Genomic DNA, 24,127 nt, shown 5'->3' on the forward strand with positions numbered 1-24,127 from the left:
CTGAGGCAGGTGGATCACTTGGGGTCAAGAGTTTGAGACCAGCCTCACCAACATGGTGAAACCCTGTCTCTACTAAAAATACAAAAATTAGCTGGGTGTGGTGGCGGGCACCTGTAATCCCAGCTACTCAGGAGGCTGAGGCAGGAGAATTGCTTGAACCCAGGAGGCAGAGGTTGCAGTGAGCCGAGATCATGCCACTGCACTCCAGCCTGGGTGACAGAGCGAGACTCTGTCTCAAAATAAATAAATAGATAAATAAAATAAAATAAATAAAACATCTGTAACTGTGTTATTTAGGAATAGAATGGGAGGCAGGTTTGCCCTACGCAGTTCCCAGCTTGACTTTTCCCTCTGGCTTAATGATTTTCTGGAGATTTATTTTCCTTTCACAGTACAACCTTACTCTATCACTTTCTAAAGACCAAAGCAAGGCATGAAGCCACCACAGATGTCACTGCTTGACAGGAGGAGCTGCCATGTCACACCGGGAAAGGCATGGATATTAGGCAAAGGCAAATTAAAACCACAATAAGATACCATCTCACACTCACCAGCACAGATATTATCAAAAACACAGGACCCAACAAGTCTGTTGGCGAAGATGTGGAGAAATTGGAACATTTGCACACTATTGGTGTGAATGTAAATGGTGCAGTGCTCTGGAAACAGTATAGCGGTTCCTCAAAGAAACCTAGAATTACTGGCCAGGCGCGGTGGCTCACACCTGCAATCCCAGCACTTTGGGAGGCTGAGGTGGGCGAATCTTCTGAGGTCAGGAGTTCGAGACCAGCCTCACCAATGTGGTGAAACCTCGTCTCTACTAAAAATACAAAATTAGCTGAGTGTGGTGGTAGCATCTGTAATCTCAGCTACTCGGGAGACTGAGGCAGGAGAATCACTTGAATCCAGGAGGCGGAGGTTGCAGTGAGCCGAGATCGTGCCACTACACTCTAGCCTGGGTGACAAGAGTGAAATTTGGTCTCAGAAAAAAAAAAAAAATTACCACGCAATTAAGCACTTCAACTTCTGGGTATATACTTAAAAGAATGAAAAGCAAGGCCTCAGATATTCGAACCCCCATGTTTATAGCAGCATTATTCATGAGAGCCAAGAGGTGTCTGCTGTGTCTATTGACAGATGAATGGATAAACTAAATGTGGTGTATAAATACACTGGAATGTTATTCAGCCTTAGAAAGGAAATTCTGACCCATGCTACCACATGGAGGAAACTTAAATACATGGTCAGTGAAATAAACCAGTCTTAAAAAGACAAATACTGTATGATTCCACTTTTTTTTTTTTTTTTTTGAGATGGAATCTCACTCTATTGCCCAGGCTGGAGTGCAGTGCCTCAGCTCACTGCCTCCTCCACCTCCCGGGTTCAAGTGATTCTCCTGCCTCAGCCTCCCAAGTAGCTGGGATTACAGGCGCCCACCACCACGCCTGGCTAATTTTTATATTTTCAGTGGAGATGGGGTTTCACCATATTGGCCAGGCTGGTCTTGAACTCCTGACCTTGAGATCCACCCACCTTGGCCTCCCAAAGTGCTGGGATTACAGGTGTGAACCACTGTGCCCGGCCGATTCCACTTTTCTGAGGTCCCTAGAATAGTGAAACTCAGAGACGTAAAGTGGAATGGTAGGTTCCAGGGGCTGGAGGAGTGGGGATGGGAGTCAGTGTTTTCGTGGGAACAGTTTCAGTTTGGGAAGATAAAAACGTTCTGAGATGGATAGTGGTGATGATTGCACAGCAATGTGAATGTACTTCACGCCACTGAAGTTGACACAAAAATGCCTCAGAGGGGAAAATGGGATGTGTTGGTTAAAGGGTACAAAGTTTCAGTTCAATTAGACAAGATTAATTTTAAAATGCTTAATATGGTAAACTAATGTTATGCGTATTTTACCAAAATGAAAAGAAAATTTAAAAACAGGCATGGATATAACTGGTGGAAGATTGGGACCATTTTTGCAAGTGATCCACCACACCTGGATCCTAAACTGTGGGACATTCCCAGTTTGCATTGACCTCTTCGAGTATCAGTGACCTCAACTTTATTTTCATTTACTTATGTATTAGAGACAGGGCCTCCTTCTGTCACCCAGGCTAAAGTGCAGTAGCGCGATCATGGCTCGCAGTAGTCTTGACCTCCTGGGCTCAAGCGATCCTCCTACCTTGGCCTCCTGAGTAGCTGGGATTATGGCAAGTGCCACCACACCTGGCATCACCTTTTATATTGAGGATGAACTTCATGCTCCTGTCTAGATGTTGAGGCTGGAAAAAAAATTGGAATTAATTATCTAAGATGTGTACCTGGCCAAGTCAACTCTTTTCATTTTACGTGGGAGACAATTAAACCTTATCACGGGCTGGGCGCGGTGGCTCAAGCCTGTAATCCCAGCACTTTGGGAGGCCAAGACGGGTGGATCACGAGGTCAGGAGATCGAGACCATCCTGGCTAACACAGTGAAACCCCGTCTCTACTAAAAAATACAAAAAAAAAAAAACTAGCCGGGCGAGGTGGCGGGCGCCTGTAGTCCTAGCTACTCGGGAGGCTGAGGCAGGAGAATGGCGTAAACCCAGGAGGCAGAGCTTGCAGTGAGCCGAGATCTGGCCACTGCACTACAGCCTGGGCGACAGAGCTAGACTCCGTCTCAAACAAACAAACAAACAAACAAACAAAACAAAAAAACCTTATCCCGATAATCAGGCCCATGGCTTTGCAGTCACAGCCACAGGCTTGGGAGCAAACATGCAAAAGAAAAGAGAAACCCCAGGTAGGTGCTGTGTCTAAAGGATGGGGCCTTCACTGAAAGGACAGGAAAGACAAAATGAAGGGAAACTTGCTTGTGTTTTATTTAGCAGCTTGGGGGGATAGTCGAGCTCACCTCCAAGTTTGCAAATTACAACAGGCCTGAGGCTGCACATACTAGACAAGTGTAGTTTCTCTTCCCAAGTTTTGGGACAGCTTAGGGGAATTATTCAGTCCAGCAATTCAAAGGAACTCTTTTTCATTTCTTAAAAGTTTTTACTAGAGACACGGTCTTGCTCGGTCACCCAGGCTGAAGTGCAGTGTGGAACTCCCGGGCTCAAATGATCCTCCCACCTCAGCCTCCTGAGTAGCTGGGAGTACAGGTGTGCACCATCATGCCCAGATAACTTTTTCTTGTTTTGTTTTATTGTAGAAAAGGGGTCTTGCTATGTTTGCCCAGGCTAGTCTTAAATTCCTGGTTTCAGGCAATCCTCCTGCCTCAGCTTCCCAAAGCGCTGGGATTATAGGAGGGAGTCACTGTGCTCGGAGCCAGAACTCTTTTTTTGTTTGTTTGTTTGTTTCCACTGCATTTATTACTAATATAAAACAAAAGCAAAAACAAAACAAAACAAAAAAAACTCATTCTCAGTTCTCCAACAGCTCTCATCCCTCCCCCTTGCCCATTCAACTCCTGACCCATTTCCTCAGGGCCAGTTCGAAACTGAACCTGTTCTCTGCCATTTTCACAGAAAACAATCAGTGCCAGGGATATAGGGGAAGAGGGTTGGAAGAGGGCGACAGTACTTTCTAGGTTCCACCCAAATATAAGCAAGGTGGAGATTCACTGAATTCAAATGAAGGGACTGGTGGCCTCCCAATGACATAGTCTAACTAAAATGGGCTGGAAAGGATCTAGGTAGGGTAAATCCATTCGAGGCTTTACAAGACATCTCATGGGCCTGTATCAGACCCAGAATGACCAACACCAAGAGAAGAATGGGAAGAATGGGGAGGACCAGGGAGGCAGTCCATTGGAGAGGTCACAATTCCCCAATGTGGGGAGGTGGAAAGTCTAGAGGGCACCAACAGCCTTACTCATTGTGGCAGAAAAACTTACTCTAGTGTTGGGAAATCACAGACATGCCACAGACACCGAGAAAGCCTGTGAGAGGATGCAGAGTTTCACAAAGCACAGTGATCACAGGCTGTAGCAGTGGGGATCGTGCTACTGACAGAGAAACTGTGAAATCCAAAAGCAGGGAGAGTGGCCTTTTAGGAAGTAACTCTGTATCAGTCACTCAAACCTGACCCCAGGTTAAACAACCAGACTGAGTTCCATGAGCAGCTGATAACACTGGGGGTAAGTGGTGTCACATGAATAGGACTTAAAACAAGCAGCTAGAAGAAGGGAAGGGTAGGAAGCTGCTCCAGGGCTCTCAGGAATGGAGGGCAATACTGGGAACATGTGGACAGAAACAGTCCCAAAGAAGTTTCCTGTTCAGCAGTCATTTGATGAGGGGAAGATCCAGGAGGCAGCTGAAGGGAGCAAGGATTGGTCCCAAAGGGAAGTCTCTAGAGGCTGCGTCAGAAGAAAGTGCGCACACCTTGCCCCAGTGATGCAACACAACTCTGGACCCCACACACGGGAAGGGGTGGATAGGGTGGGTGTGTCACTGGCTGGGCGTGCTGGAAGAGCGTCACAGTAGCCATCACAGGGCCGCAGGGAAATACATGGCCTCTGGTCACAGACGGCTCCTTCCACCCTGGATGGGAGGACACAGTCTTACAGTGGAGGGCTATTGACACCTGGGTGGTAGAAGGCACAGAGGTCCTCATATCGACAGTGGCCCCTTTTGGCAAAATGTCCACAGACTGGGCGGTGGGATTTGTCTTCCATAACCTAGGGGTCATCCTAGTGGGCAGGTATTCTTGATAAGACACTTGGAGGCTTGGAGGGTTTCTCTGTTCTTTGTGAAGCCTTCACCTGGCGGGACCCCTATGGCCTGGCCCTGGAAAAGGAGGTTCAGCATTGACTCCCCACCAACCACAACCATATGGGCTAGGCCTGGGGCCAAAGCCTCCTGGCCTTGGGCCTCTACCCTGAGGGGGAGGTGGGAGGCTCAGCAGCGGTGGAATCAGCGGTCCCTTTGCTCCTGGAGGACCTCTGTGAGGAGCTGACTTAGGGTCATCAGGTTTTAGACTGACCATGGCGGGAGGCTCAGAAGGTGGGGTGGTCCGATAGGACTCCCATCCTCCTCATCTCCAGTCTCTTCCTACTTGGGCAGTGGGGGCTGCTGCTGTGGCGGGGGCTGCTGCTGATTCTGCTTCTTTCGTTTCGGCATTATGGCGGCAGCAAAGGTTGCAGGGGGATTTGGCCAGAGGAGCTCTTAATGAAGGAACTGGACCAAGCCTCCAGCAGGGCGCAGTTTTGGCTGCAATGACTTATGTCCAGTCCCATGCAAGCTGGGGCCGTGCTAATGCTCTCACTGGTCTGGACCCTTAGGCTGGCCATGGTGTTGGCCACACTGCTTCTGGCTTTGGTTTATAATCTCATGCTCGGCCATTGCCCCCAGATGGTGCATACCACGTCAGGGTTACTAGTTTGGGCACAGTGTACAGCTCCCCTTTCAACATACATAGAGCTGGCATTGAGCATGAGTCTCTATGTCCCAAGGTGATTTCTCTCTTGGTAGCTCTAGAAGTCCATTCTCGCAAACATCCCAATCAGTCAGACAGGCTTACTGTAGTGGAATCTCAAAGGAGAATGGGCTGAGATCTTGATTACTTTATGTCCAAGAGGTAATTTGACCTCAGTGCAAAACTGCCAACTTTTCCCCAGCCACTGGCTCTGAGTAGCTAGCAGGTCCCATTACAATCTCCTTTTCCCACGGCCATGGGTGCCCCTCCACACTTGCTTTGTATTTACCTTGGAGGAGTCAGTTAATGACTCTTCTCAAAATCACAATTTGCTCTACAGTGACTTTTTTAGTTCACCTAGACAAAGAAGTAACATACCACTTGTTTCACTTAAAACCAAACCCTCAGGCCGGGCGCGGTGGCTCAAGCCTGTAATCCCAGCACTTTGGGAGGCCGAGACGGGCGGATCACGAGGTCAGGAGATCGAGACCATCCTGGCTAACACGGTGAAACCCCGTCTCTACTAAAAAATACAAAAATCTAGCCGGGCGAGGTGGCGGGCGCCTGTAGTCCCAGCTGCTCGGGAGGCTGAGGCAGGAGAATGGCGTAAACCCGGGAGGCGGAGCTTGCAGTGAGCTGAGATCCGGCCACTGCAGTCCAGCCTGGGCAACAGAGCAAGACTCCGTCTCAAAACAAAAACAAAAACAAAAAAAAACAAAAAAAAACCAAACCCTCAAGTCTCTCTAATTGTATACCTGCAACACCAAATAAATGATTACCCATCATCACAGCACCCGTCACTGTAAACAACTGAGGTTTGTTCCCCATGCCTTGACCACCACGTGCACACTTATCTTCCCAGAACTGTTCGGGCCTCCCACCACAGGGAGTCACCTTAGCAGAGGAGGAAGGTCCCCCAGACTTCCCAGCACCGATGTTCTGCAGCGCCCCCTTGCGACAGCAGCGAGGCTGTAGACTTTGAGGGTGGGCCTCTCCGCCTGGCCTTAGCAACCTGCACTGGCTGGCCCCTTTGCACTGAGTGAGCCCCCAAGGTCCTGAATCCAGTGTTTTGGAGGAGGAGGCTCAAGGAGATGTAAAGGGACTTCTGCCTTATGTGAAGTTTAGGTGCTAAAGCCTAAACCCAATTTACATTATAGTCAATTTGCCTGTGAAAATTCCTTAAATGGCCTTGAATTAATAGAATTTAGGGTCCTTGGGAATTCAAAAGCTAAAAATAACTTTTTCTTCTTTTCTACTTGGCTATGGTCTAGTTTCCCTGCGACAGTGAAGACCAAGGTCTAGTCTGAATGGAGGCAACAAGGGGAAGGCTAAGGGGCTCATAATAGTCGTACCTGAGCTGGGCGCGGTGGCTCACACCTGTAATCCCAGCAGTTTGGAAGGTCAAGGAGGGAGGCTCGCTTGAGGCCAGGAGTTTCAGAACAGCCTGAATAACATAGCAAGACCCGTTTCTATGAAAAATAAAAAAAATTAGCTGGGCATGGTGGTGAGCACTTGTAGTTCTAACTACTTGGGAGGCTGGTGTGGGAGCATCACTTGAGCCCAGGAGATTGAGCCTGCAATGAGCCATGATTACACCACTACTGCACTCCAGCATCTGCAACAGAGTGAGACTCTGTCTCAAACGAAAAAAAAAAAAAGGCCAGGCGCGGTGACTCATGGCTATAATCCCAGAACTTTGGGAGGCTGAGGCAGGCGGATCACCTGAGTTTGGGAGCTCAAGACTAGCCTGACCAACATGGAGAAACCCCATGTCTACTAAAATTGCAAAATTAGTCAGGCATGGTGGTGCATGCCTGTAATCCCAGCTACACAGGAGGCTGAGGCAGGAGAATTGCTTGAATCTGGGAGGCAGAGATTGCTGTAAGCCGAGATCGCACCATTGCGATAAGAGCAAAACTCTGTCTCAAAAAAAAAAAAAAAAAAAAAAAAAAAAAAAAGCCAATCTCCCTCCACTCTCAATGTCTGATTTGCTGCAAGTTAAATAACCATATGATAATTCCAGCAAGTACCTGGTAATGTGGGACATAGTAGTCATGGATGTGTTATGCCATTTAATCTCATAATAAGGCAGGTAGTATTCTTTCCTGCCTGCTATTTATAAATGTGGAAACTGAAGCTCAGAGACAGCCTATATTTAGCTTTGAGTTGAGAATGGTCACATAGTGACCTCTTCCCAGTCCTGTTGGCTCATCAGATGCTCTGATCCCCAGGGGCAAACTCAGCTTAGACTCAGGCTGGGGCCCTCCAACCCAAGACATGGCAGAATGCCCTCCATTTGAGATTCAGACCAAGGGCTCTTGGAGGCTGTCGGAGTGGGATAAGCACCAATCAGGGGAGGGGAAACAGGGACATGGTTCTGAGGGGCGACCAGAAGCTTTGTGCCTGTAGATATTTAACAAGTTCAAGATGAGGGTGAATAGCACAGAGAGGTTGTCAGGCAGAGGTAATAGGAGGAGGCCAGGTGGGGAGGCTGGAAGCACAACCAGTTTCTTGGGGATTAGAGAGTGTGGCTGACATGTACAGTGGTGGGGGATGCTCTGGACTAGAGAGCTGGGTTGGGGGGTGCTAACTTATGATGAGCCTCTAGTGATATCATGAGGGGTGAGCTTGGTGAGGAGGGGAGGACACAGGAGACAGCATATCCACTAAAGCCCCACTCAGGTTGCCCAAAAAAGTGTGGCTTTTGGGTCCTAAACATAGGTGGAGACCACCTGTCATCACAGACAGTAGGTGCTGATTGCGTGAAAATCGTGCATGAATCCCTCGAAAATTTTGGGCTGAGCTCCTGGGTGGCCTTTCTCTCCGAAGCTTTCCCTGCATACTTTAACTCATGCAGTTTTCTCTCTTTGGGGCTAGCCAAGCAGGGAGCATATTGAAGCAATGTGTCCATCAGTGGCAAGTGGCAGAAAATCCAGCTCAAACTGGTACAAAGAGAGTTTACTGACTCAGGGAACTGGCTTCAGGCCCAGCTCAAACAAGACTGGGACCCTGTCTTCCTCACATGCCTGTTTCTGACTCACTGTGGTGGCCACGTGTGGATTAAATACCCATTCCTGGAGAACCTCCTGGATGGAGGGGAACAGCTGGTTCCCTGAGGATGGGTGCTGGGCTGGCAATTCCACCAACCCCCACCATTCTAGGGTTCTGGATGATGGGAACCAAATGAAGTCTGCTCATCCATGGCTGCAGAACATCTCCAAGGACAAAGGCAAGATGAGAAAGATTTCACCTAAGCTGATGACTTTGATCTCCCTACATCAGCCAGGTCTCCCCTCAAATGGGATACTTGCAGGTGGGAACGTGAAAGTCCAGCCGGTCTAAGGGAATCGCGCCAGCTCTTTCTGGCGTCAATCCCAGGCATGACTGTTTCCCAAGACTGCACAATTTTTTTTTCCTGAAACATCAAATTCCTTATCAGTTCATAGCAGTCCAAATTCAGATTCTTGATGGGATTTCACTTTATGGAAGGATTCTATGAAAAACAGACAGCCTTGGGCTTTTCTTACAAATGTCTTTCCAATTGCACTGTTATCTCTATTTCCCGTAATATTTGGTAGAATGTGTTGTATAAGTAGGTTCTTAATAAATGTTCACGTTTATTGCATACTTTGCAGTCTATAAAGGGATTTTAATTATGTCCTTTCACTAATCTTTTTTTTGAGACAGGGTTTCGCTCTGTCGCCCAGGCTGGAGTGCAATGGCATGATCACAGCTCACTGCAGCCTTGACCTCCTGGGCTCAAGGGATCCTTCCACCTCGGCCTCCTGAGTATAGCTGGGACTACAGGCCTGTGCCACCATGCCCAGTTAATTTTTGTATTTTTTGGTAGAGACGGGGTATCCTCATGCTGTCCAGGCTGGCCTCAGACTCCTAGGCTCAAGCAATCCTCCTGCTTCTACCTCCCAAAGTGTTGGGATTACAGGTGTGAGCCACTGCCTCCGGTCTCTTTCGCTAGTCTTGAGAGAGAACTAATTAGTCCTGAGAGATGACCAGTCAGTGATTAATACATCCATTTTCTACTCTGGACAACTGAGGTTCAGAGAGGCAAACTGACTTGCCCAAGATCACACAGGCTGGGTGGCAGGTCTGGGATTCACACTCAGGACTGCCTCACTCTCAAGTTGTGCTGTGTGTGCTTCATCAGGTTGGCTCCACAGAGCAGAGGGAACAGAATTTTTCCATGTGGGGTAGGATTGTCAGATAAAATACAAGATGCCTAGTTAAATTTGAATTTCAGATACCAAAAAAAAAGTTTTGGTATAAGTATATCTCAAATACGCTTACTGCATGGGACACACTTATACTAAAAAAAGGTGTTGCTTACTGAAATTCAAACGTAACTGAGTATCTTGCATTTTTACTTGCTAAACCTAGTAACCCTAATTTAGAGGAGAAACCATAATTTAATGGTCACTGAAGCCCCTAGAATGACAGAGGTTTCACACAGGGAGTTAGTGGCAAATCCAGGATTGGACCCAGTCTTCTTGTTCCCCAGTCTTGACCCTCTAGGGGTAGTTGTGAAGCCCTCTGAAGTCCCTGGAGCAGGGCGTGGTGGTAAGAACAGCTGCTTTCTCTCTGCAGAGGCTGTCCGCCTGGCCCATCCCCTCCCCAGCTGTCCCACTGGGCAAAACCAAGAAGTGAATCCCTGCATGGAGGAGAGGAGAAGAGCGAGGTCATAGCAATTTAGAGAAGATGGTGTTGATTGAGATTTCCAGACAGGGAGCACGGGCTGCTCAGGAAGCAGCTAATTAAGCAGGAGACTCCAATTAAGAAGCAATTTGGGTGTTTGCAGCAAGCCCCAGCAGCCACCCAAGTGTAGCAGAGAAAACCACAGGCTCGGGTTCTTGCTCCCCACATTAGCTGACTGTGAGATATCAGGCCAGCCATTGAGCCTCCCTGGACATCTGGTTTTTTGACTATGAAATGAGGGGTCATGCTGCTTAATACTGAAGGACCCTGCTGACTTCAAAGTGGGCAATTCCAGGGAGCGGGCGGATTCTTTCCCTCCAATGCCGGAATATTTTCCACTGCGTTCTAGTGTCTTTATCACCCTCTTTGCATTCCACTAAAGGCCAATTATTCTCTCAGTTGTAGTGGATTTGAATTCTAGTCTATAAACTCAGGTGTGCACCTTTCTTTAGCTTTTATATCCTATCTTAATTTCTCTTTCCAGATCCTATTCCTGTAGGGTGGCAACTCAATATTTCCCCTCTTCCCATTTCTGGGATGCACCTACACTCTCGAGGGATTAAATGTGGTGCTAAGACATGGGTGGGAGGGGTCAGTAGCCTCCACTGAGGTATCCTCGGTACCATCCGGGCCTCAGGAGTGGTCTTTGCTGGCTGCCATGAAGATCACATTTTCATCTGCCGAGGATGCAGCCTGGCGTGGTGGCTCATTCCAGCACTTTGGGAGGCCGAGGTGGGCAGATCACCTGAGGTCAGGAGTTCAAGTCCAGCCTGGCCAACATGGCAAAACTCCATCTCTACTAAAAATACAAAAATTAGCGGGGAATGGTGGCACGCCCCTGTAGTCCCAGCTACTCAGGAGGCTGAAGCGGGAGAATCGCTTAAACCCAGGAGGCGGAGGTTGCAGTGAGCCACTGCACTCCAGCCTGGGAAACAGAGCAAGATTCTGTCTCAAAACAAACAAACGAACAAACTTCTTATTTTTATCCGTGAGTGCAAATATCAGCCTGCAGCCAGCCAGGAAAACACAAAGTTCTCTCATGGAATTTAATACAGGGAATTGGTTGCTCTGGTGGGGGAGGCAGTGGCAGTGAGGTTAGAGGGATTAGTTCAGCAGGAGGCCACTCCCATTCCTAGGAACAAAGATAAGGTTATAGGTGTGACCCAGGAGTTGGGGCACCCAGTAGGAGCTAGAGCCATGGGGAGTGCCTTTCTGGTAGGAGATGGGACCACCGAAATTCCCAGGGGGACCAGGAAGCGCTGACGCCACAGAGGAGAAGCCCTGGAGATGTCAAAGGGCACCCAGGGGAGAAATGCCCTGGCTTATCCTCTCTTCCCACTCTCAAGGGTTCTAGCACCAGTGGCCACTGACTGAATGAGAAGCCAGAGGACAAGGGCAGGGCGGAAATGGACCCGAGTGCCTGTGGGCAGTTGACCAGCATGCTATGTGTGGCTTTTATAAGTAGCAAGGGTCAGTGTTTACTTATAAACCTGGGCTACACTTAGTTTTGTTGGTTAAGATACACATTTCTCCATTTCCTTGGAGGCATCCGGGAACTTACTTCTCTTAATTGCAAAGTACTCTACTTGTTGGCTTAACTATTTCCTTATCCTTTGACATTTGGGTCCATTCCAGTTTTGTTGCTTCTGCAAACAAAATAGATAGGAAGACCTTTTATATACAATGATTTGGCCGGGCGCGGTGGCTCAAGCCTGTAATCCCAGCACTTTGGGAGGCCGAGACGGGCGGATCACGAGGTCAGGAGATCGAGACCATCCTGGCTAACACGGTGAAACCCCGTCTCTACTAAAAAATACAGAAAACTAGCTGGGCGCGGTGGCGGGCGCCTGTAGTCCCAACTACTCGGGAGGCTGAGGCAGGAGAATGGCGTGAACCCGGGAGGCGGAGCTTGCAGTGAGCTGAGATCTGGCCACTGCACTCCAGCCTGGGCGACAGAGCGAGACTCCGTCTCAAAAAAAAAAAAATATATATATATATATATATTTTATATATATATATATATTTTATATATATATATATACACAATGATTTAAGCTTTCTCTTACATTCTTTCTTTCAGCTCAGTTCTCTGAGGATGGGTCCTTACATGTCATCCATTAAAACATTTTTTTTTTTTTCTGAGAGAAATAACTTCAGTGTAGTGGAAACGGTTCTGCATTTAGAGTCATACTTGCTATGTGAGAATGCCTGGAAGCTTTATTTTTCTTAGCTTCAAAAAGAGCATCACTCCTGGCCTATCTTCCCAGCAGCATTTGAGGAGATGGGCCTCATAACTGATGCCAATATGATGCAAACCTGTGTGATGAGAGGCTGGTTACATCGAAGATTATAAGGACAATGAATATTGTAAAATGGGGACCAATGGACATGTCCTCTGGTGCTGGGAAGGGGCCCAGGGCCCACTAAAGCTTCATGAGCCCCATCACCCAATAACCTGAAGAGAACCATGTCTAGGCTTAACCTTGGCTGAATTCGAGTCTCAATGATTTCCCTGCAGCCTACAGACTGCTTGACCATACAGTGTGTATTTAAATAATGACAGCATACGCTAACACAGATGAAAGACCTAAATGTAAGAGCTAAAACTATAAAACCCTTAGAAGAAAATACAGGGGAAAACCTTCATGACATTGGGTTTGGCAATAATTTCTTGGATAGGATACCAAAAGGACAGACAGCGAAAGCAATAATAGACAAATGGAATTACATCAAACTTAAACACTTCTGCACCTCAAAAGAATCAACAGAGTGAAAAGGTGACCTACAGAATAGGAGAAAATATTTACAAATCATATATATGACAAGAGGCCAAAAACCAGAATATATAAAGAACTCCTACAACTTAACAACAATACAATAAAAAATGGATAAGGGACTTGAATAAACATTTCTCCGAAAAAGATATACAAATACCAACAAGCACACAAAAAGGTGCTCAGCATCACTAACCAGTAGGGAAGTGCAAATCAAAATCACAATGAAGGCTAGGCGTGGTGGCTCATGTCTATAATCCCAATACTTTGGGAGGCTGAGGTGGGCAGATCACCTAAGGTCAGGAGTTTGAGATCAGCCGGGCCAACATGGTCAAACCCCGTCTCCACCAAAAAGTACAAAAATTAGCCGGGAATGGTGGCGCATGCCTGTAATCCCAGCTACTGGGGAGGCTGAGGTGGGAGAATTGCTTGAACCCAGAAGGCGGAGGTTGCAGTGAGCCAGGATGGAGACACTGCACTGCACTCCAGCCTGGGTGACAGAGCGAGACCCTGTCTCAAAAATATGTTTATAATAATAGCAAATTTTTAAAAACCCACAGTGATACGTCACTTCTATTAGGAAGTGAAATGTCACACCTATTAGGATAGCCACTATTAAAAAAAAAAAAAGAAAATAACAGCTTTTGGCAAGGATGTGAAGAAATCAGAACCCTTGTTCTGATGTGGGAGTGTAAAATGGTATAATCACTGTGGAAAACAGTATGATGGTTCCTCAAAAAATTAAACATAGAATTGCCATATGATCCAGCAATCCCACTTCTGGGTACATGTCCAAAAGAAGTGAAAGCAGAGACCCAAATGGATATTTGCACACACATGTTCATAACAGCATTATTCACAATAGCCAAGAGGTGGAAAGAACTTAAATGTCTATTGACAGATGAATGAATAAAGAAAATGTACTCTGTTCATATGATGGAATATTACTTAACCTTAAAAAGGAAAGGAATTCTGAGCCATGCTACGACATGGATGAACCTTGAGGACATTATACTAAGTGAATAAACCAGTCACAAAAGGAAAAATACTGCGTGATTCTACTTACATGAGGTACCCAGGGCAGTCAATTTCATAGACAGAAAGGGGAATAGGGGGTTCCAGGGGCAAAGGGGAGGGGAAAAAGAGAGTTAGTGTATAAGGAGAACAGAGTTTCAGTTTTGCAAGATGAAAAAGTTCCAGAGGGCCGGGTGTGCTGGCTCAAGCCTGTAATCTTAACACTTTGGGAGGCTGAGGCAGGTGGATCACCTGAGGTCAGAAGTTCAAGACCATCCTGACCAACATGGTGAAACCCTTCTCTACTAAAAATACAAAAATTAGCCGGGTATGGTGGTGGGTGCCTGTAATCCCAGCTACTCAGGAGGCTGAGCCTGGAGAATCGCTTGAATTTGGGAGGTGGAGGTTGCAGTAAGACAAGTTTATGCCATTAAACTCCAACCTGGGCAACAGAGTGAGACTCTGTCTCAAAAAAAAAAAAGTTCTAGAGACCTATTGCACAATGATATTTAACACTACTGAACTGTATACTTACCTATGGTTAATATGGTAAAGTTCATTTTTGTTGTTGTTGTTGTTGATAGAGTCTCGCTCTGTCACCCAGGCTGGAGTGCAGTGGCACAATATCGGCTCACTGCAAGCTCCGCCTCCCAGATTCACGCCATTCTCCTGCCTCAGCCTCCCAAGTAGCTGGGACTACAGGTGCCCGCCACCACGCCTGGCTAATTTTTTGTATTTTTAGTAGAGACAGGGTTTCACTGTGTTAGCCAGGATAATCTCGATCTCCTGACCTCGTGATCCACCCGCCTCGGCCCCCCAAAGTGCTGGGATTACAGGCGTGAGCCACCGCGCCTGGCGAGTTTCCTTCTTTTTTTGCCCAGGCTGGAGTGCACTGGTGCGATCTCGGCTCACTGTCTCCTGGTTCAAGCAATTCTCCTGCCTCAGCCTCCCCAGCAGCTGGGATTACAGGTGCCCACCACCACGCCGTGCTAATTTTGTATTTTTAGTAGAGATGAGGTTTCACCGTGTTGGCCAGGCTGGTGTTGAACTCCTGACCTCAGGTGATTGGCCAACCTCGGCCTCCCAAAGTGCTGGGATTACACGCATGAGTCATTGTGCCTGGGTTTTTTTTTTTTTTTTTTTTTTTTTTTTTTTTTTTTTGAGAGGAGTCTCACTCTTGTCCCCCACACTTGAGTGCAATGGCTCAATCTCGCCTCACTGCAACCTCTGCAACCTCCGCCTCCCAGGTTCAAACGATTCTCCTGCTTCTGCCGTGCAAGTAGCTGGGATGAAGGCTCCTGCCACCACGCCTGGCTAATTTTTGTATTTTTTAGCAGAGACAGAGTTTCACCATATTGGCCAGGCTGGTCTCGGACTCTTGACCTCAGGTGATCCACCAGCCTCGGCCTCCCAAAGTGCTGGGATTATAGACGTGAACCACCGCGCCCAGCCTGGCTGGTTTTTACTACAGTTAAAACTCAGACACTGGTGGCCAAATCTTGTTAAATTTTTGAATGCTTCCCTTACCCTCCTATGTTGCCAAATTCATTCCTACTTGTCACTGAAGCTGCAATGTCCAGTCCATGGATGGCTTATTTCACACAGCTTTTGGTGTAGGTTCCATCAGCTGGGAAAGAGTAACATGAAGGACATTTCTTTCTTTTTTTTTTTTTTTTTTGAGATGGAGTCTCGCTCTGTCACCCAGGCTGGAGCGCAGTGGCACAGTCTCAGTTCACTGCAACCTCCACTTCTTGGGTTTAAATGATTTTCCTTCCTCAGCCTCCCTAGTAGCTGGGATTACAGGTGTCTGCCACCACGCCTGACTAATTTTTGTATTTTTAGTAAAGATGGGGTTTCAGCATGTTGCTCAGGCTGGTCACAAACTCCTGACCTCAAGTGGTCCACCTGCCTTGGGCTCCCAAAGTGCTGGGATTACAGGTGTGCGCCACTGCACCTGGCCGAAGCCCATTTCTTGAGGTTTCAGCACAGGGGTTTGTTTTCTTCATGCAACTGCAGGTGGGCAGCTGTGGGTCAGCTTTTCCTGTCTTAGAATGTTGCTTTCCTTAGTGTCTGCAGACTTCTGCTTAGGCCTTTTTGGGCAAAATTGTGTGCAGTTGAGGCTGGGAACACGGGGGTGTCCCCTAGGCAAGTCTCAGTGCTGGCCTGAACAAAGCTGGGGTGCCATCAGCAAGGGGCAGGGAGAAGGGATGTCGGGCAGACCACTGCCGGGTCTGCCTCTGGGGACCAGAGGCATCTCAGAGAAATAAGAGAAGAAGAAAGTCACCACGTTTCGGTCCCTTACTAGTGGGAAACAACTATTTTTGATTATAGAAATGGATTTGCAAGGTTCAGCCACATTTGCCCAAGACAACTTGCTACTCTTTTTAGACCAGGCTGGAGGATGGGAGTTCATTCACTTATAAACATTTATTGAGGATTAACTATTCTCAAACCCAAAGTCTTTTTTTTTTTCTTTCTCTTTTTTTTTTTTTTTGAGACAGAGTCTCACTTTGTCGCCCAGGCTGGAGTGCAGTGGCACGATCTCAGCTCGCTGCAACCTCCACCTCCCGGGTTCAAGCGATTCTCCTGCCTTAGCCTCCTGAGTAGCTGGGATTATAAACATGTGCCATCACGCCTGTCTAATTTTTTAATTTTTAGTAGAGATGGGGTTTCATCACGTTGGCCAGGCTGGTCTCGAATTCCCAACCTCAAGTGATCCACCCTCCTCAGCCTCCCAAAGTGCTGGGATTATAGGCGTGAGCCACCGCACCCGGCCATCTTTAAGGTCTTGAGCTAGGTCTGGATCCATAGGCAGGTTGGATCTGGATCCTGGGCTCTGAAAGGTCACACTTAGTGGTGGAGACAGACATAAGAACAAATAATGAAGATGAAGCCCATGCAGGCTGTGTTCAACAGGCACGAGTGTTTAGTGGATGCAGATTGGTGCCAGGCACTGTGCTGGGTACATGCAGTGAACAGAGGTGTCACCTCTGCCCCCTTCGAGCTTTCAACCTAGTGGAGGAAGTGAGCTAACAGGTGAGTAAACAAATATGCCTGTGTATGGGTGGGTAATGGTACAAAGTTTGGTGAATGTTCTGAAGGGCATGAACAGGATGCAGCAATGGAGAACACCAGGCATGGAGGGGTCCTGCTTACATTTGGTGGCCAGGGAAGACCTCTCCAGTCACGTAGCACAGTTATTGGCATGCAGTCCCCACCCTTCAGCATTCACTGTTGGTGGCTTCTGACTGCATGTCCCTGTGACTCAGCCTGTGGGCTTCCTCTGGCTTCAGAGGCATGCTTGGCCAGTGTGAGGCAAATCAGAATTGTGGGGGTTTAACACCCCTGGCAGTAGCCCTCAGCCAATGATGGACAGGAGTTAAGAGGATGAATATTCCAGCCACTGGAGCCCTGCGTGCCCACAGTTGTCCTCTGCTTATTGACATCCCTTGTACTGGCTCCCTTCTGTCCCTTTCTCACCCCCTCACACTTGCTCACCAGTACTTCTGGAATCACCTTCCAAATCAACTCTTTGCATCAAATCTGTGTCTCAGGGCCTCATTGTTGGGGAGCTCACAGTAAGACAGAGGTGGCATTTACCCCAAGGCCTGAAGGATAAGAAGGAGCCGGTTAGCTACGGTGTTGCAGGGACAGCTGTGGTGGCTGGAAGAGCATATGTGAAGACCCCATTTGAATCTACCATTTCCCAGAAACTGAGAAAGCTATTAAAACCTCCCTCAAAAAGTTCCAGGGCCACATAGTTTTGTGGAGAATTCTTTCTAACTTCAAAGAGCAAAAAATGCAGATGTTATTTAAGCTTTTCCAGAACATTAAATGATTTAATTTATTTTTATAAATCCAATATTAACACTGATACCAAAATTCTACCAATATAGGATACAAATTAAAGGTAGAGACCTATCTCATACATATTGCCAAAATCCAAAATAAAATACTGGCAAATGGAATTCAGTAGTTCTTTAAGTGGCCTCATGGAGTTCACCCTGAGAATACGAGGAGAGCTCACTAGATGACATCTATTACTATAATATGTCATATTAAATAATCAAAGGGAGAAAACTATTATCTCAACAGATTAAAAAAAATTTATTTGACAAAATCCAACATCCTTTCCTTGATTAAATCAAGTCCTTAGTAGAATCAGAATAGACACATATTTCCTTAACATGAAGAAATATATGTGTATCAATATACACTTATAAACATATGCATATATCTTTTTGTCTTTTTTTTGTGGAGTGCAGGAGCTCGCTGTGTTGCCTGGCCAGGTCTTGAACTTCTGGGCTTAAGCGACCTTCACACCTCTGCCTCCATAAGCGCTGGGATTACAAGTGTGAACCACTGCGGCTGGCAAACATATTCACATTTATCTCAACCTGTGGGACTAGAAAGGTCTGTATGTGAATGAATTCCCACTCTGAGGAGTGTGTGTCCACAGGTCATAAACTGCGGGCTCTAGAGTGCTCATTATCTTAAATAGCTACATGTCATCTTTTCACAAATGTCCTCTGGTATGGAAAGAGTAGTGATTAAAGATGAATTTCAGGATAGGTTATCTGAGATATGCTCCAGAATAGGGGCCAGAGGTGGTAGTGGAAGAAGATACAGATCAAACAGGTCTGCTGCGAGTTCATCATTACTATTATTTTTTTAGATTTTTTTTTGTTTGTTTTATTGACACGGAGTCTCACTCTGTCACCAGGCTGGAGTGTAGTGGCGTGATCTCAGCTCACTGCAAGCTCCCCCTCCCAGGTTCAAGTGATTCTCCTGCCTCAGCCTCCCAAGTAGCTGGGATTACAGGTGCGTACCACCACGCCCAGCTATTTTTAATAGAGATTTTGTGTTTTTAATAGAGATGGGGCCTCACCATGTTGGCCAAGCTGGTCGCGAACTCTTGACCTCAAATGATCCACCTGCCTTGGCCTCCCAAAATGCTGGGATTACAGATGTGAGCTGAGAGCCCCACCAAGAATTAAAAATGCACATATCCTTTGACCTGGCACCTCTGCTCGTGCCTGGCCCTGTGGAAATATGTGCAGTATATTTAGGTACCTCGGGGATCTGCTGGCTCATTGTAAGAACAAAGAAACTGGAAATACGGTAAATACACACCCACGGAAGACACAATCATACAACAGAGTACAGCACAGCCGTTAGAAAGAAGGAGGCGGATTAACAGTGTGGATGTGGAAAGATCTGCCAAGATGTGTTTGAGGTGAAAAAATGGCAAGGTCCAAAATAGTGGGCAGAGTGATTTTCTTTTTATAGGTAAAAAATGCTGGCATGCCAATGTCTTCAGCAAGGAAACAAAGCAGCATCGTTTCTGGGGAGAGCGACTGTGATGGAAAAGGTTTTAGTTTTCATTTTATAATCCTTTGGTATGGTTTGAATTTTGCAAACATGGGCATTCATTAACTTTATTTTAAAAATACCACTGGGATTATCTGTGTGGCAGCATTACAGGCCATTTTCGTCTTTATGCTTTTCTGTATTAAAAAAGAAAACCTTTTAAAATATCCTGCGGTCCAGAAAAATGTGTGTTGGTTCTCGGTGTGCATGTGATGAGGTACGGCTGTCGTCCCAGAGGACTCGAATTAGAGCTCATGCCCTCCTCTCTGGGCCTCAGTTTCCCCTCCTCAGGAGAAGGCAGCAGGATGAGGTGCGGGTGTGAGTGCAGCGGGTGTTGCTGGCTCTGAGGTCCAGAGGCTGACTCCTCAATGAGTGTTGGGCAGCTGCCCCTCCTCCTGCTCATCTTGTCCTGGGGCTGGAGGTGAAGGGTGAGAAAGCTGGAGTGGGGAGCAGGGTTGGTTCCTCTGAAACAGCAAAATGCAGGGTCTCAGAGGACGCCTGTGGGTGTAGAAGCAGCTGGGGGAATCTAAGGTCTAAGCCAGGGCTGCAGGGGCCTCTCTGAAGGTTGGTGCACAGAGGCCTCCCTAGGCTGCCCTGAGAACGCCTGAGGCACGGAGAGCGTGTGCGTGTGCATGCCTGTGTCTGTGCGTGTTAGCGTGTGTGGTTTGAGGAGCCTGGGGTGCCTGTGTCTGTGCTCCCACATGTAATTGTGGGATCATCTCTCTGTTTCCTGCATGCGACAGAAGCTGATTTCTTGTTAAGCTCTGGGGCTCCTCACTTAGTTGGGCTCCTTCCAAGGTCTCTAGTTTTGTATTTGTAGTTTTTTTTTTTTTTTTTGAGACGGAGTCTCCCTCTGTCGCCCAGGCTGGAGTGCAGTGGCGCGATCTCAGCTCACTGCAACCTCTGCCTCCCAGGTTCAAGTGATTCTCCTGCTTCAGCCTCTTGAGTAGCTGGGATTACAGGCAGCTGCCACCACGCCCAGCTAAATGTTTTTTGTATTTTTAGTAGAGACAGGGTTTCACCATGTTGTCCAGGCTGGTCTTGAACTCCTGACCTCAGGTGATCCACCACCTTGGCCTCCCAAAGTGCTGGGATTATAAGCGTGAGCCACCATACCTGGCCTTTGTTTAAAAAGAACTGTCCCTCCCTCATTGTATGAACAATAGGCCTGACAAGCCCTGACTCTGTCCTTGGCATATGTATATCTAGATTCACATCTATATCTGTGCCTTCCTTTCATATCTGTGCTCCAGGAACTTCCCTTTCTGGGGAAGGGACACAGCAGTGAAGACACTCAGTGTTTTGGCGTGTCCCAGCTTTATCCTGGGACAATCAGGGAGATGGAGACTAGGAGATTGACAGGGATGGCTAGGCATGGGGCTGGGGCGTGGCAGCACTCACTGTAGGGGTGCGTCTCTATGCCTGTGTGTGTGCATCTGAATCTGGCACCATGGGTGTGTGCCTGTAGCTGTGGGCTGTGTCACCCTCCATCTGTGCAGCTGACGGAACACCCCAGAGTGTGTGTGCTGGGTTTGTCATTGGCAATGGTGTGGACTAATGAGTTCCCTTGGGGCCAGTCCCTGTAGTTGGAGCAAACCACTTGTTGCCAGGAGCCTAGAGCGGGGAGTGATGATTTCACCCACCCAGGGTGTCCAGATATCCCAGTTGGCCTTCAGAGGCCCTGCTCGACTCATCTGGTTGAGACCAAGACTGAGGCCTCTCACAGGGGCTCTAGTAGTGCAGTGATTTCTGATCCCCTTGGCCACCACCTGGTCAACAGTTTGGTATAGATGGTAGGCAGAGATAGCCAAGAGTGAGTATCAGGTTTCCATGGTGACAGGATATGTGCGTGTCCCAGGTCAACAAGACCTTTGCAGGCAGTACTGGGGACAGGAGGCAGGGTTATTTTTCAAGCCCGCTCACTCCTGTTACAGAGCTGGCTCACGAGGCTGGAGGAATCTCCAAGGTCGCTCAGAACATCAGTGGTCATTCTCTGCTTACCCCCAACATGCAGACCCACTCACCAGGGTTTTCCACCCTGCTCGGTGCTCCCCCACGAAGCGGACCCCCATGGATACCATCACAGAGGATTCCTTGATCTTGGGGTTCCAGTTCAATCCAGCCAATGGGAAGTGCCAGCAGGGCATCAGAGGCTGGGAGAAGAGTAAATTTGGGATATTTCCCCCATGTACCCCCAGTTTTGGCAGTGACTTTGTGGCCTCAAATCTCCTCTCAGGTTTCCCCATGGCCCATAGCTAGCTATTCTCACTAGTTCCAGGAAACCACTCCCTCTCCTCCCTTCAGGTTTAGGGGTGAGAGCTCCCTCCCCTCTGTTGCCAGCCCAGGTGCTGCACCATCTCCTGTTGGTCCCCTCAACCTCGCCCACAGGGACTTTTTTCAGAAATCCCTGTGGAGTGAGACCTCTTCCTTGCTGGGGCCCTCCTGGTGCATAGAGTTACATAGAAATACAACTTATATTTCCTTGAGAAAATATGTTTTCTTATATTTCCTTTTCTGTTTCTTGAATACAAGCTCCTTCTGGCCTCCAGGACTTTGAACATGCAGTATCTTCTGGTCATTTAAGAAATCATCTCTTCACCAATAAAACAAAACATGTTTTACATATTTAGCCAAGCTTGGCACTCATTAAGGGCATAACAAATAGTAGCTAGCATTACTGTTATTGTTGCTGTTGTGTTAAATGTGTATAAAATCACAGGGTCTTGGAATGGAAATAGAAATGCTCACTTGAATTGAAAGGGGCATGGTTTTAATATTGTAATAGGATGTCTCGAGCTAATATTAACTAATGTTTTGAAATATTATATCTGTGCCAATAATTCATGTTTGGTGCATTTCTGTAATATCCTTTGTGTGCCTGTATTTTTCTTTGTGTGTGTGTGACAGAGTCTTGCTCTTGCCCAGGCTGGAGTGCAGTGGCGCGATCTCAGCTTATCACAACTTCTGCCGCCTGGATTCAAGCTCCTCCTGCCTCAACCTCCTGAGTAGCTGGGATTACAGGCACCTGCCACCACACCCGGCTAATTTTTGTACTTTTTAGCAGAGATGGGGTTTTGCCATGTTGGCCAGGCTGGTCTTGACCTCCTGACCTCAGGTGATCCGCCCATCTTGGCTTCCCAAAGTGCTGGGATTACAGGCGTGAGCCACCGCGCCCAGCCGTGCCTGTATTTTTCAAAAGAAGTGTTATATTTGGGATTTTTTTATTTGTTTTAAGTTGAAATATATTTCAATATTGCACGAAAGAGGAAAAACAGTAAGTATATAATATTCAGTAAGTCAGTGTCTTGCTTCATTAAATGCCATTTAAAAATAAAATACATATGGTTAAAAAGTGAAAAAATGTATTTCTTCAAAGGGGCCTTCCCTGACCACTGTCCAAATCAGGGACCCCATTATTCTCTCTCTCACAGTCTCAGCCTATGCCTTTCACAGCAGTTACCATATTTTGTAATCACAATTTTCTTTCCTAGGTTAAGGCTTCTCTCTCCCATTAAACTATGAGCTTGACAAAGGCTTTCTGACCTCATGCAGCTGTGTCCCCAGTGCTGTGTCTTAGTGAGCAGACATGCTATGATACTGTAACAAAGAGGACCCCAAAGACAGCATCATGCATAACACTTATTTCTCCCACAGGTGATAATGCGGGCCGGTTGGCCCAGGCTGTCATGGTGGTTTGAAGGTGTTCCCAAGCTCCAAGACCTCCCCAGACCACTTAACTCCTCAGCTACCAGGACACAACTTAAAAAATCCTTGGCCAGGCATTGTGACTCATGTCTGTAATCCCAACACTTTGGGAGGCCAAGGTGGGAGGACTGCTTGAGCCCAGGACTTAGACACCAGCCTTAGCAATATAGTGAGGCTGTGTCTCTGAAAAAGTAATTTAAAAACTAAAAAAAAAAAAAAAAACCCTCTTATCCAGACCAATCCCACTCTCTTTGGCCTCAGCTTCAGGTCCAGGCTGCCCCAGATCCTTATTCTCCCAACCAGAGGATCATCTGTGAGGCTTCCCAAACTACAGAGCAAGTTCCCTGAGAGGAAGTTGGTCTCTCACGAATGCCACAGGGCCACTGAATGCACTCTGTCACTTTATAAAATAGTACTTATTCCTTCTGTGGCTATGGTTTACATCTGCCCACATCCCTGACTTTTGAGTGAGTTACCTCACCATTCTGTGCCTCAATTTCTTTATCTATAAAATGCGGATGACAATAGTTTGCCTCCTAGGACTGTTAGAAGAGTTCAATGAGCAAAAAGCATTTGCACTTGAACTTAGCACATGGCAGATGGTCTCTGAATAATAATCAACATTATTTTCTCTTAATTCTCTGGACTTGCCCATGAAATCCAGAGAATGAATTGCAATTTTCTTCCTTTTTTTTGAGACAGCGTCTCACTCTTGTGGCCTGGGCTGGATTGCAATGGCACGGCCCCACGGCAACCTCCCCTCCCGGGTTCAAGCGATTCACCTGCCCCAGCCTCCCGAGTAGCTGCGATTGTAGGCGCACTTCATCACGCCCAGCTAATTTTTTGTATTTTTAGTAGAGACAGGGTTTCGCCATGTTGGTCAGGCTGGTCTCGAACTCCTGACCTCAGGTGATCCACTGGTCTCGGCCTCCCAAAGTGCTGGGAATACAGGCGTGAGCTACCACACCCGGCCCAGTACTTCATTTTCAGATGCAGACATGAAGGACCAGAAGGCTGAAGCAAACTGCCCAAAGCCACTATGCTGACGGGTGGCCGAGTCTGGGTTTAACCCAGGCCCGAACCTCAGTTCCCTCATGATAAAGTTGGAGTGATGATGTCACCTCTATCAGGATTAGGTTGTGAGGCTCAAATGCCATCATGC

The 24,127-nt window shown here is 47.3% G+C and overlaps 1 pseudogene; it reads right to left on the reverse strand.

Moving 5' to 3' along the window:
* Nucleotides 1-4,538: 4,538 nt before the first annotated feature.
* Nucleotides 4,539-5,097, reverse strand: LOC695257 (proline-rich protein 3 pseudogene; annotated as a pseudogene).
* Between the last annotated feature and the right edge of the window lie 19,030 nt (nucleotides 5,098-24,127).

This window comes from Macaca mulatta, chromosome 2 (genome assembly GCF_049350105.2).
Source record: "Macaca mulatta isolate MMU2019108-1 chromosome 2, T2T-MMU8v2.0, whole genome shotgun sequence".
NCBI lineage: Eukaryota > Metazoa > Chordata > Mammalia > Primates > Cercopithecidae > Macaca > Macaca mulatta.